The following is a 15,238-nucleotide window of genomic DNA, read 5'->3' as shown; positions in this document are numbered from 1 at the left end:
TATTTAAAAATGGAAAGATTGTATTTTATGTAAACCATTCCTTGATGTGTTTTGTGACTTACTGGTTTGGTGCAGAGCAGGTAGTTCACTGAGCTAAAATGTTGGGATATCAATATGTAGATCTGGGTTTGAGTCCTAGTCACACTACCTATTAGTGTCTTTAGACAAGATACTTAAATTGCATTCTCCTACTCCACCCAGGTGTAAATGGGTACAGGCCTTAGATGGTGAAGTAAGCAGCAATGGACTGATGAAGTTCCTCTGCTTCATACTACAGAATCCAGGTACAAGCACCGGCATTAATGGACCTTAGGGGTTATACAGAGCTTAATACTGGTTTGGGATATGAAAAACAGCAGGTGATACTGAAAAAAACAGCTTCCAGGGGCCAACTGTTTACAAGAAATCAATATTCTTTTTGACAAAGAGAGGACTTAGAAGTTCTTCATGAAGCCTACTTTCGCTCAAATTTGAGCTCTTTTGAGGTACGGTGCATCCGGAAAATATTCACTGCGCTCCACTTTTTCCACATTTTATGTTACAGCCTTATTCCAAAAGGGATGAAATTTATTTTTCCATCAAAGTTCTACTCACAACACCCCATAATGAAAACATGAAATAAAGTTTTTTTGAAATTGTTGCAAATGTATTACAAATGAAAAAAAAAAATGCAAGTCTTCACATCCTTAGTACTCAGTACTTTGTTGATGCATTTTTGGCAGCAATTACAGCCTTAAGTCTATGATGCCACAAGCTTGGCACACCTATTTTTGGGCAATTTTGCCCATTTCTCTTTGCAGCACCTCTCAAGCTCCATCAGGTTGGATGAGGAGCTTCGGTGCATTTTCAGATCTCTCCAGAGACGTTCAATCAGATTCAGGTCTGGGCTCTAGCTGGGCCACTCAAGGACAATCACAGAGTTGCCCAAAGCCACTCCTTTGATATCTTGACTGTATGCTTAGGGTCATTGTCCTGCTGAAAGATGAACCGTCGCCTCAGTCTGAGGTCAAGAGCGCTCTGGAGCAGGTTTTCATCCAGGATACCTCTGTACATTGCTGCATTCATCTTTCCCTCAATCCTGACTAGTCTCCCAGTTCCTGCCACTAAATAACAGCCCCAGTTCAATTTCAATTTATTTTATTTATATAGAACCAAATCACTGCAAAGCTACCTCAAGCCCCACAGCATGATGCTGCCACCACCATGCTTCACTGTAGGGATGGTGCCTGGTTTCCTCCAAACACAATGCCTGGTATTCACACCAAAGAGTTCAATCTTTGTCTTATCAGACCAGAGAATTTTGTTTCTCATTGTCTGAGAGTCCTTCAGGTGCCTTTTGGGCTGCCATGTGCCTTTTACTAAGGAGTGACTTCTGTCTGGTCACTCTACCATACAGGCCCGATTGGTGGATTGCTGCAGAGATGGTTGTCCTTCTGGAAGGTTCTCCTCTCTTCACAGAGGAATGCTGGAGCTCTGACAGAGTGATCATCAGGTTCTTGGTCCCCTCCTTGACTAAGGCCCTTCTCCCCCGATCGCTCAGTTTTGATGGCTCTAGGAAGAGTCCTGGTGGAGTCAAACATCTTCCATTTACAGATGATGGAGGCCACTGTGCTCATTGGGACCTTCAAACAAGCAGTAATGTTTTGTACCCTTCCACAGATTTGTGTCAATCCTTTTGAGACAATCCTGTCTCAAAGGTCTGCAGATAATTCCTTTGACTTCATGCTTGGTTTGTGCTCTGACATGCACTGTCAGCTGTAGGACCTTATATGTAGACAGGTGTGTATCTTTCCAAATCATGTCCAATTAACTTAATTTACCCCAAGTGGACTCCAATTAAGCTGTAGAAACATCTCACAGATGATCAGTGGAAACAGGATGCTATGTTATGAGCTCCATGGCAAAGTCTGTGAATTCTTATATACATGTGATTTCTTAGTTTTTTATTTTTAATAAATTTGCAAAAATTTAAAAAAAAAATCACGTTGTCATTATGGGGTATTGTGTGTAGAATTTATGGGAAAAATGAATTTCATCCATTTTGGAATAAGGCTGTAACATAACAAAATGTGGAAAAGGTGAAGGGCTGTGAATACTTTACGGATGCACTGTATGCTCTTTTGGAATTTGCTGAAAATTGGGTACGTTTTGCTTAATTTATCATATGGACAATAACGTGTGACTGACACATGAACTGAGGGACAGAAGGATGGATGCACATGGGTATCAGGTTCTATAAAGGACTTACTCTCTCTGTGGATACTGGACGCACTATAGGATGCGATCTGTCAGAAAACATGAAGAGTGGAGGCGAAAACAGAATTTTGAAGTGCATATGTCAATTTTCTGGTGATGTTTCAGTTGCACTACTGAAATTACAGACAGGGCTCGAGCCCCACCTTTGCACCGCCCATGCCTTCGCTGAGTCTTTTTGTAAATCACATTTAAGCTCAATAATTTGTAAACTTTAGTCACACAGGCAGTGTTTTATATTCTCCTACACTGTCTCATTGAGAATTTGACCATTGTCTCATTATGAATATACGCTCCATTGTTCAGCATAGCTGTCAGTATTACTCACCGTTTTAGCCTCTAAAAAAATGCAGTTCAACACAGCAACAGTATGACAATCAAGTGACTGAGCGATCACCATCAACACATGTATAAAACAGAACGTGATCTCGTGCACCATGAGAAGGGGAAAAAGCATTGAAATTCAGCACATTTACGCTGAGTTCCTTGTGTGCCGTTTAAAACAAAATACCCCAGAGGACAGTGTGTTTTGTCGTCTGTGCACAAGTGGCACAAAAATACTCGTGCAGACTGTGTCAACCCATGTTATGCAAACACCAGAGTTCAACAAGAACCAGTACATTTGCATTCCACGGATCCGAAATGTGTGCAGGCCCCGTTTCTCGTCTGGGGCTCTTTGATGTGGCTCATACATATTGACGACCCACTGAAGAAAGCGACTGTGTTATACTGAAAACCATGAGCTCAGTTTGTGCATCCCCTGCAAAGAGAAAAATGGTGCATGAGTTTGTCTCATTTATACTTCCGGGGTTAATTAGCATGTGAAAGATTGGACAATTAGTTCATCCACGCTAATTGATTATAATATTACAACTTGGCAATGATAGGATGAGCGCAGACTGCTCGTCCCGTATTCCTCAAAGGGATTCCATAATATATACAATGTTTCTGTGTAATGAGGGCTTTAAAAGACCAGATCAACTGGGGAAATTGTTAATTCAATTCCTCTCAGATGATGCTGAGTTATTCAGGACATTATGACATGAAATGTGGAGATCTTACAGAAAGGCAGCATCCGTTTTTGATTTTGACACATGTAAATGCACAGACTGCTCCTTCCCAAGTGCAGGACCAACAGACTGAAAAACTCCTTTGTCCCTCAGGCCATCAGACTGTACAACTCCACACTTGGGGGGAAGAGGAGTAACGGGAAGCAGAGGTGGGTGATACCGGGAATTTTGGTATTGATCCGATACCAAGTAAATACAGGCCCAATATCGCCGATATCGATACCGATACTTTTTCATATTTAAGCTTCATAGATCCAAAGGATCCAAAAGATCTAGGCTAGAATTTTGCCAAACATTGTACGTAACAACAAAATACTTTATTATCACAATCAACATTTTTGTTTAAAAAAATATCATTCAACACAACTTAAAACAAAATCTTCTGAGGTAGAGGGCTGACAAACCACAATACAAGGGTGCGCTGCGCAGCAGTCAGTGTGTGCGGGAGAGAAAAAAAGCTTGAGTATCAATCTTTTTACACGAGGATCGTTCAATATCAATACCAGCGTTGGTATCGATATTATCGATATTAGGATCGATCTGCCCACCTCTAACGGGAAGACAGATGAGGGGAATGAGAGGAACAGTGGTAGCCAGTAAACCAGGAGTGAGCAATATTTCTGGTATTTATATTTGTGTATTTATATTTGCAAATTATTTTTTACTTTCACTTTCACTTTTGACACTGTCTGCTTCTTACCCTGTGTGCTGCTATACAATGCTGCTGGAACCTCAATTTCCCAGAGGGAGTCTTTGCAAGGGATTAATAAAGTTCTATCTAATATAATATAATCTGATGGAGATCACTGCTTGCTGTCTGTCAGTGACGCAGGCGGATCTGGACTCTAAAAGGCCTGACAGGATCGAAGTAATTCTGTTCTGTCTGGTGGCCGAGAGAGGCCACAACACATCCAAGCAAACATAACACTAGCAAATGCAGAAAACACCTACAAATAAGTCTATTCATCTATTCAACATGTTGTTGCATCAAAATTTGTGCAAGCATAGCGAGCAGAAATATATCCAGCAGCACATGCAACCTTTTCATTTGATAATGCATCTGCATGCAAAAAAAAAAAAAGACACTTTTCAAGTAATCACAACACAGAAGTAATACCAACACAAAATGGGATATTTTTGGTGATGGACCGCTCAGTGCATCACAACACTATTATTTTTATGTCTACTTGGTCAGTAGAGCTGAGTAAGATTTTTTTGTTATTATTATTATTATTATTATTATTATTATTATTATTAACAATATAATTTATTATTCTTTATTATTATTTTTTTTCCTTTTAAGATATTTTCACATTTTATTATTTGATTCATGATGCAATGAGCAGTCCCTCAGTAAAACTTATCTGAGCAGAAATATATTTTTTCTCAAGTTTTTCTCAATTTGCAAGATTTTTTATGTAACTACTTGCTGTTGAATCGATGCAGGTATGATTTATATTTTTGTTTTCTGCATTCATTAGTGTCATCTTAATCGGAAAGTGTTGTGGCCTCTCCTGGCCACCATACTTATGCTTGTAATTGAAAAACACTTGATATCATATCCAACACGTCTTTATTCCAAGAGAAAAATGAACTGTCATGTTTTATACACTTAATATGTGCTTTTATTCTGATAAGGAAAGGATGCATCAGCTTTCATATGGATTCACCTGCAGAAAAATCTGTAATTACTCATAGAATCACATTTTTTTGCAGCTTTCTAACTTTTCAGTATGAGAATAATTCTTTCTTTGCTTGTCAAACATCTGGATTGTGAAGCTCAGGTATGCACCTCCAACTGCTGCTTGCTGGTGGCCACACTCCATCATAAGCAAGTGAAAAATGAACAACTGTATTATTATTTGATTGCGAGCTCTTGCTTGCCTCTACTGGTGGTTGGCTCTCACTGCGGTATTGTATCACTTCCTGTTCCGGAGCACAGCGGTGTTTTTCTGTATCTGTTAGCTGTTTAATCTGCGCAGTTAGATTGATCTAGTTAACTAGATAACGATTTGTTTCACAGTGTAATCTTCATGTGCCTTAACTAAAGCACTCCCTTTGCTGAATCACCTCTAAATTATTTACACATTATTCACTTTGTGTGTTTTTAGAAATCCGCTAGCTTAGCGCAGCTACTAGCTCTTAGCCGATTTAGCATGGCAGCTTCTCCTGTCTCTCCTGCACTTTTCTGCTCTGGGTGTGAAATGTTTAGTTATTCCTCGGCCTCCTTTAGCAGTAATGGTACTTGTAATAAGTGTAGCTTATTCGTAGCTTTGGAGGCCAGGCTGGGCGAACTGGAGACTCGGCTGCGCACCGTGGAAAATTCTACAGCTAGCCAGGCCCCTATAGTCGGTGCGGACCAAGGTAGCTTAGCCGCCGTTAATTTCCCTCTGGCAGATCCCGAGCAGCCGGGAAAGCAGGCCGACTGGGTGACTGTGAGGAGGAAGCGTAGTTCTAAACAGAAGCCCTGTGTACACCGCCAACCCGTTCACATTTCTAACCGTTTTCCCCACTCGACGACACACCCGCCGAGGATCAAACTCTGGTTATTGGCGACTCTGTTTTGAGAAATGTGAAGTTAGCGACACCAGCAACCATAGTCAGTTGTCTTCTGGGGGCCAGAGCAGGCGACATTGAAGGAAATTTGAAACTGCTGGCTAAGGCTAAGCGTAAATTTGGTAAGATTGTAATTCACGTCGGCAGTAATGACACCCGGTTACGCCAATCGGAGGTCACTAAAATTAACATTGAATCGGTGTGTAACTTTGCAAAAACAATGTCAGACTCTGTAGTTTTCTCTGGGCCCCTCCCCAATCGGACCAGGAGTGACATGTTTAACCGCATGTTCTCCTTGAATTGCTGGCTGTCTGAGTGATGTCCAAAAAATGAGGTGGGCTTCATAGATAATTGGCAAAGTTTCTGGGGAAAACCAGGTCTTGTTAGGAGAGACGGCATCCATCCCACTTTGGATGGAGCAGCTCTCATTTCTAGAAATATGGCCAATTTTCTTAAATCCTCCAAACCGTGACTATCCAGGGTTGGGACCAGGAAGTAGAGTTGTAGTCTTACACACCTCTCTGCAGCTTCTCTCCCCCTGCCATCCCCTCATTACCCCATCCCCGTAGAGACGGTGCCTGCTCCCAGACCACCAATAACCAGCAAAAATCTATTTAAGCATAAAAATTCAAAAAGAAAAAATAATATAGCACCTTCAACTGCACCACAGACTAAAACAGTTAAATGTGGTCTATTAAACATTAGGTCTCTCTCTTCTAAGTCCCTGTTAGTAAATGATATAATAATTGATCAACATATTGATTTATTCTGCCTTACAGAAACCTGGTTACAGCAGGATGAATATGTTAGTTTAAATGAGTCAACACCCCCGAGTCACACTAACTGCCAGAACGCTCGTAGCATGGGCCGAGGCGGAGGATTAGCAGCAATCTTCCATTCCAGCTTATTAATTAATCAAAAACCCAGACAGAGCTTTAATTCATTTGAACGCTTGACTCTTAGTCTTGTCCATCCAAATTGGAAGTCCCAAAAACCAGTTTTATTTGTTATTATCTATCGTCCACCTGGTCGTTACTGTGAGTTTCTCTGTGAATTTTCAGATCTTTTGTCTGACTTAGTGCTTAGCTCAGATAAGATAATTATAGTGGGCGATTTTAACATCCACACAGATGCTAAGAATGACAGCCTCAACACTGCATTTAATCTATTATTAGACTCAATTGGCTTTGCTCAAAATGTAAATGAGTCCACCCACCACTTTAATCATATCTTAGATCTTGTTCTGACTTATGGCATGGAAATTGAAGACTTAACAGTATTCCCTGAAAACTCCCTTCTGTCTGATCATTTCTTAATAACATTTACATTTACTCTGAAGGACTACCCAGCAGTGGGGAATACGTTTCATTACAGTAGAAGTCTTTCAGAAAGCGCTGTAACTAGGTTTAAGGATATGATTCCTTCTTTATGTTCTCTAATGCCATATACCAACACAGTGCAGAGTAGCTACCTAAACTCTGTAAGTGAGATAGAGTATCGCGTCAATAGTTTTACATCCTCATTGAAGACAACTTTGGATGCTGTAGCTCCTCTGAAAAAGAGAGCTTTAAATCAGAAGTGCCTGACTCCGTGGTATAACTCACAAACTCGCAGCTTAAAGCAGATAACCCGTAAGTTGGAGAGGAAATGGCGTCTCACTAATTTAGAAGATCTTCACTTAGCCTGGAAAAAGAGTCTGTTGCTCTATAAAAAAGCCCTCCATAAAGCTAGGACATCTTACTACTCATCACTAATTGAAGAAAATAAGAACAACCCCAGGTTTCTTTTCAGCACTGTAGCCAGGCTGACAAAGAGTCAGAGCTCTATTGAGCCGAGTATTCCTTTAACTTTAACTAGTAATGACTTCATGATTTTCTTTGCTAATAAAATTTTAACTATTAGAGAAAAAATTACTCATAACCATGCCAAAGACGTATCGTTATCTTTGGCTGCTTTCAGTGATGCCGGTATTTTGTTAGACTCTTTCTCTCCGATTGTTCTGTCTGAGTTATTTTCATTAGTTACTTCATCCAAACCATCAACATGTCTATTAGACCCCATTCCTACCAGGCTGCTCAAGGAAGCCCTACCATTATTTAATGCTTCGATCTTAAATATGATCAATCTATCTTTATTAGTTGGCTATGTACCACAGGCTTTTAAGGTGGCAGTAATTAAACCATTACTTAAAAAGCCATCACTTGACCCAGCTATCTTAGCTAATTATAGGCCAATCTCCAACCTTCCTTTTCTCTCAAAAATTCTTGAAAGGGTAGTTGTAAAACAGCTAACTGATCATCTGCAGAGGAATGGTCTATTTGAAGAGTTTCAGTCAGGTTTTAGAATTCATCATAGTACAGAAACAGCATTAGTGAAGGTTACAAATGATCTTCTTATGGCCTCAGACAGTGGACTCATCTCTGTGCTTGTTCTGTTAGACCTCAGTGCTGCTTTTGATACTGTTAACCATAAAATTTTATTACAGAGATTAGAGCATGCCATAGGTATTAAAGGCACTGCGCTGCGGTGGTTTGAATCATATTTATCTAATAGATTACAATTTGTTCATGTAAATGGGGAATCTTCTTCACAGACTAAGGTTAATTATGGAGTTCCACAAGGTTCTGTGCTAAGACCAATTTTATTCACTTTATACATGCTTCCCTTAGGCAGTATTATTAGATGGCATTGCTTAAATTTTCATTGTTACGCAGATGATACCCAGCTTTATCTATCCATGAAGCCAGAGGACACACACCAATTAGCTAAACTGCAGGATTGTCTTACAGACATAAAGACATGGATGACCTCTAATTTCCTGCTTTTAAACTCAGATAAAACTGAAGTTATTGTACTTGGCCCCACAAATCTTAGAAACATGGTGTCTAACCAGATCCGTACTCTGGATGGCATTACCCTGACCTCTAGTAATACTGTGAGAAATCTTGGAGTCATTTTTGATCAGGATATGTCATTCAATATGCATATTAAACAAATATGTAGGACTGCTTTTTTGCATTTACGCAATATCTCTAAAATTAGAAAGGTCTTGTCTCAGAGTGATGCTGAAAAACTAATTAATGCATTTATTTCCTCTAGGCTGGACTATTGTAATTCATTATTATCAGGTTGTCCTAAAAGTTCCCTGAAAAGCCTTCAGTTAATTCAAAATGCTGCAGCTAGAGTACTAACGGGGACTAGAAGGAGAGAATATATCTCACCCATATTGGCCTCTCTTCATTGGCTCCCTGTTAATTCTAGAATAGAATTTAAAATTCTTTTTCTTACTTAGAAGGTTTTGAATAATCAGGTCCCATCTTATCTTAGGGACCTCATAGTACCATATCACCGCAATAGAGCGCTTCACTCTCAGACTGCAGGCTTACTTGTAGTTCCTAGGGTTTGTAAGAGTAGAATGGGAGGCAGAGCCTTCAGCTTTCAGGCTCCTCTCCTGTGGAACCAGCTCCCAATTCAGATCAGGGAGACAGACACCCTCTCTACTTTTAAGATTAGGCTTAAAACTTTCCTTTTTGCTAAAGCTTATAGTTAGTGCTGGATCAGGTGACTCTGAACCATCCCTTAGTTATGCTGCTATAGATTTAGACTGCTGGGGGGTTCCCATGATGCACTGAGTGTTTCTTTCTCTTTTTGCTCTGTATGCACCACTCTGCATTTAATCATTAGTGATGGATCTCTGCTCCCCTCCACAGCATGTCTTTTTCCTGGTTCTCTCCCTCAGCCCCAACCAGTCCTAGCAGAAGACTGCCCCTCCCTGAGCCTGGTTCTGCTGGAGGTTTCTTCCTGTTAAAAGGGAGTTTTTCCTTCCCACTGTCGCCAAGTGCTTGCTCACAGGGGGTCGTTTTGACCGTTGGGGTTTTTACGTAATTATTGTATGGCCTTGCCTTACAATATAAAGCGCCTTGGGGCAACTATTTGTTGTGATTTGGCGCTATATAAATAAAATTGATTGATTGAATTGATTGATTTTATACACTTAAATATATAGTTTTATTCCAAAGATGCATCAGCTTTAATATTTAGTGCAGCAGATAACTGAAATAATTCTTCAAATGATGATACAAGCACCAAATTTGGCACAAATACACATTAGACATTATTCTTTTGAAAAAAAAAAAAAAAAACACCTCTGGCTACACTTGAATTTTCGATAGGCGTCCAGGTCGGAGTAAATTGAAGAATTTCACAGGGGTCAAAATTTAAAAATGCTCCAGTCAAACCAAAAATTATACCACATTATTTGTCTGATCATAAAAATTCCAAAAAGGTATAGTTTGGACTATCTGTGACTGAATGTTCTGGAGTTATGGGGTAAAAACAGCAAGAATGATGACAAAGGTCAATTTCAGTTTGTACAGAGGTCAAAAGTTAAAGTTGCTCCAATTTTGGTAAAAAAATGATGCAAATTATTGGTTGAACTAATAGGATTAATAAATGGAATAGTTTTGACAGTGTTGAATGCTTGGTCTCCAAAGTAAAGGTCAAACAAGGTCAACTTCCATTGGATTCTATGACATGTGACATGTTACCCCGTAACATGATAACAAAGCATGATACATGGTCTTTTTTTTACTATTCCTTTCTACCTGTCTGCCTATTGAAAATTCAAGTGGCCAATTGTTTTTTTTTCTCAACAGAGGAATGTCTAAGGAATATTTATGCCGAATTTGATGCTTGTTTCACCATTTGCAGGATTCCGCTCTAAATATTCTCTTATGTGCTGCACTAATTGATGCATCTGCAGAAAAACCATAATTGCAATCATGCTTGCTTGCAGTTTTCAAACTTTCCGGTACAGGAACAGTTCTTTCCTCACTTGTCAAACATCTGGAGTGTGACGCTCAAGTATGGACCTCTAACCGCCGCGTGCTGGTGGCCCCACTCGAGCTTCATCACATTGTGACAGTCTGTCATGAGCAAGTGGAAAAGAGCTGCAGGAATGTGCGCCGGTGCGGTTCACCTGGAAAGTTACACTGCCCGTATGAAAGTGTCAAAAATTCCCCTTTAAGCAGATGGAAGCCAACATTTTAAATCTCAGAAGTGGGAGACAAAATGAACATATTTGAAAAGTGCATTTTAAGTTACTTTTTATTACAGCCTATGTGTTAATTATGTATACTTATACAATTTTTACCTTGCCTACAAGAATTATTGGGCTTTATTTAATCCTTTCTTGAGTGTGCCCTTAATTTTTCAGGCTTTACGCGAGGATCGTCTTGTGAAAAATGTGTCTTTTCACCTCAAAATGTTCATCCTCGGGTGCAGCAAATAAAATATAAGATTTAAATGCTGACATGTTGCACTTCTTTACCGCACTTAATAATTAATAACTCATCCCATCGCCCTATGAATATTTACATGCAAAGTTTCCCTGAAAGCCTTCCATATGCCAGAGGGAGGCAAGTCTGTGTGTTTACAGCATTAAACACTCAAACACCGACCCGATTTCGCCTCCAAGCATGAACAACACTCACTAAAGCATTGCGAGCATTTTATTTGTTGTTGCACAACGTAACCTATTCAACTTCCATTTAGACGTGGCAAGTCAAATTACAGGTGCTCTTTCAGTGCCGAGCTGAAATCCCAGGACACCGCTTGTCTCGTTCCAACGTGGAGGGAGCAGAAATGAGCTTTCTTAGGTTTTGTTTCCCGAGGAGTGACAGTGCTCGTTGAGATTACCTTCCACTTAGTGTCAAAGTGTCAAAGGTCTTGTTGACAGCTCTGCTCAAATCAAGGTGTCGGTCCAGAGCTGATGCAATTACATATTGAAATTAAATGCGCAATCATTTTGTGCATTTGTACGGCCGGAGTACATTCCATCTTTAAAACCCATACAAAAAGATCTCTGCAGATTATAAAGTATTGCTGCAGTTATTACAGCTGATTTGACATGAAGGCTTTATTCTGCTTTGATTACCTCGACCCAGGAGTTTTTTTTTTTTGCTCAAAAAACAGCACTTGAGAGAAAACTTAAGAGGGGAAGAAGCAATTAAAGAGGTCAGGTTGTGCTAAATTCCTTTTTACCATTAAATGTGGTTGAAGTTTTATGTGAAACTTCCTGAAATTCCCACAATTATGTGAGTCTGCATGTCAAAACTACCCTGCTGTAAGCACAGTGTTGGCTTGAAATGGTTCATTTTCCATTCCGTTACATATGTCACACAAGTCCATACCTAGCACCAGTACTATAGCTTTCTATTTTTTCTCTCATTTCTACCCCTTACCTCTCCCTTTTAGCCACACCCCTCTGTTTTGCATGTTCGCATCACAGGGAGGGGTACCCCGATTCTTTTTGGGTGCCGGGATACGGCCACATAGGAAGATTCTTCCAGATCAGACTTCAAATGAAAGGGTGTCAGCACACTGACAACATGGCCGCACAAAAGAACAAAAAAACTCATATATATATATATTTATACAAAAGTTCTTTAAAAATTTGCCAAATTTGCTAACATTAACGTTTTATCATTATTTCAAAATTTGGATGACAGTCTTGCATTTTTACAGCTAGTTTTGACTTTTATTCTATTTTTACACAACATATTGTAGCATGTAACGGTGCAGTAGTGGTGTCTCATTTCTTAGGGGAATATTTTTACCCCTTGCACTCGGTTTCAAGGTGTAGCGGTAGTAGAATGGATAGGGGTAAGCAAAGGGGTCCGAATGACAAATTGGACTGGCCTTGTACAATATGTGCACAAAGCCTTTTCTCTCTGAAGATGGAAGGGTGTGCAGCAGCTCCTTTCCTTTCAATTTAAAGAAATAGGCCAAGATGGCATTTTGGCCAAAAATTTTAAAGTCACCTGATGACTGACATTCGCTTGATGTAAAGTTGCACAACACGATCCCTTTGATTTCTGGCTATGCGTTTCATGCACATGCAAGATCGCCTTGTTTCTTTTTGAGTAATATTTGTCAGCAATTCAAATACTGATGCACACATCATGAATAAAATTGTATGGGAGCCATCTGATCTGGATCCACATCTGATGGATGAGAATGAAAGGGATCATATACGTTTGGCAGCAGTTCAAACTCTGTCAACATCTGTGCACAGATGTGTGAGTGCCACTTTAGTTTTTGGTATTGTTTTCTTTGCGATGTGATTAGAAGAGAAGCGTTGCATGTGATTATTGTAACATAGCAACACCTGAATGATTAAAATCAGCAAAGGCTCGAGGATGACGGCAAATACTCCTGCTATAAAGGATATGCACAAATAATAGCCAAACGGGATGTGTAATACAAATAAATGTGTCGTTGTAGGTGAACTTGGGCATGTTTGGCTCTGTTGCTCCTATTGGTGATATTTATCTGAGAAAGGAAGGCTGAATGTTGTTGTTGCCTCTCTGCAGATCCCCGAGCTCTCAGATCTCTCTGTCTCTCCTGTATGGATAAATAGTGGCTGCAAAAAAAAAAAGAAAAAGCAACTGCTCTTTGATATTTCACTCCTCATTTGAATCAGTGGCCGCTTTATTTGACAATGCCAGGTAATTACTTGGGTACCTTGCTTGATCATGTGAACTCCAGCAGAACCGGCGTGGAGGGAGGGAATGGGGGGTGGGGTGGGGTGGGGTGGGTGGGTGCTGAGCTGTGGGTGCAGGAGGGGAGACAGAAATGGGAGCACAAACAGATACCAGCCGTCTGCATTTGTTCACCTGCATTGTTTTCTGCAAGTGTTTCAAACAAGTAGAGTCAGGAGGGACACGTGTGCTGTGCTGCACTAGGAGTATGTATGCTTTTAAATGCAACCCCCCTTCTTTTTCTTGTCGGCCACTAAATGAAACATTATGATCACCACATTTTGGTTCCTAGATTTGGATACCTTCAGAAATCTGAGCACACATTAAAAAATACAAGAGGAAAAACAAACCAAATGATGATGGGAAAATAGTTTAATGCACTCTGGGAAATCAACAAGAAAACAAAATGTAAAATAAGTGTGCAGAAGACAATATACAACTGTGTGTGTATAATAAGATATATCAAGGAAAAAAAAAATCACACTCTAACTGTTTAAGGGAAACTCAGTATTACAGATATGGAACCTTGTGCTAGTTGAACAGAATGGCAGTGTTTACTCGGTTGTGTGCCTAGAATATCAAAAGTTACTCCATGAATGCAGCTGCATTCACACTTATGACTCTGTTCCTTCCCCTGAAGTTTAAATTGAAATTTTGTGCCAGAATGTTTAAAAATCTTATCTTCCATTCCTGTCCTTCGAAAAAAAATTAAAAAAACAACAACAAAACAAAAAACATTTTAACAGAAATACACACAGCATGTGCAAATATAGTATAGAGCCCTTCCTCCAGCAAAATATTTTTAAATGTCTTGTATTTATGAGGATATTTAAATGGTCATTTCCATTAATAATAATAATAATAATAATAATAATAATAAATTTTGCAGAGAATATTGTCTGTTTTATTCAATTAAATGCATTTTTTTAAAAGCTAAATTTATTTCTGAATGGCTAAAAAGCTGTCTATTTTTGTAGGTTTGCAGACAAATGTATGATTGCACAAATGCAGCAAACAGAACATAATTAGCAATTAATAATAAAGTAATTATCATGATCTAAACAAAAAAGAAGAAAAACAAATCTATTTTAAATGTAAAGTTCACAACATTTTTATTTTAATGTATTTACTGTAGGCTATTTAATATTTAGATGCTTTTATTTGTTTATTTATTTGTGCCTAATTGTTTTTATTGAAAAATTTTGGCGGGGTTACTGCACATATAATATAATAAGACAAGTTAAAAGTTAAAAGTGACACAAAATCTACTTTTAGGTTTATGCACTAACTTTAAGGCACTTTTTTTTTAATGTAATGATTAATTAAGACATCCTATAAATAAAGAGGAGTGGTCATGGGGCTTTCACAAGTATGTTTTCACACTTTTTCCTCACCTTTAATTAATTGGCGCACGAGTATTTTTGCTTTTAAAGTGTGCAAATCTTCCCCCACCTCCTAGAAGTTTAATGCATTATGTTTTTGTCACGGATTCATGGTGATGCAATTTTATCCACATCCTAATTACAGTGCCATCATAAAAAAAAACACCTCAACACTTAGTTCTGCACTTTCTCATTGAACAGACAACACAAGAGTGAAAATATGTGTTGATTTCAAAGAGGAGAAGGAGAATTACGAGAATTTAATAACGGATTAAAGCGCCGGGTTTGCCTGTGCTGCGCGTAAAGTCATATTTCCTGTGATCAGCGGAGGAGGACGATTTTATTGGACATGTTTCTATTTCCAAATCCGCATAACAGGCGCCGGTGCGTGTATCTCCTGTAATGTAGATAAGGGAGAGAGGGTTTGATATGTAAT

General features: G+C 39.2%; 1 long non-coding RNA gene across 1 annotated transcript; it reads right to left on the bottom strand.

Annotated features, from left to right (window-relative positions):
- Window positions 1-1,569: 1,569 nt before the first annotated feature.
- LOC117500958 lies at window positions 1,570-13,642 on the bottom strand. The gene is made up of 3 exons (XR_004557896.1): window positions 12,597-13,642; window positions 9,072-9,076; window positions 1,570-1,580 (listed from the first exon to the last, which is right to left on the bottom strand). It is a non-coding gene; the product is annotated as an uncharacterized LOC117500958 (long non-coding RNA).
- Between the last annotated feature and the right edge of the window lie 1,596 nt (window positions 13,643-15,238).

The sequence above is a fragment of the Thalassophryne amazonica genome, chromosome 19 (genome assembly GCF_902500255.1).
Source record: "Thalassophryne amazonica chromosome 19, fThaAma1.1, whole genome shotgun sequence".
Classification (NCBI taxonomy): domain Eukaryota; kingdom Metazoa; phylum Chordata; class Actinopteri; order Batrachoidiformes; family Batrachoididae; genus Thalassophryne; species Thalassophryne amazonica.
Note: the sequence above shows the minus strand (reverse complement) of the source record. Positions and strands in the feature narration are given on the sequence as shown.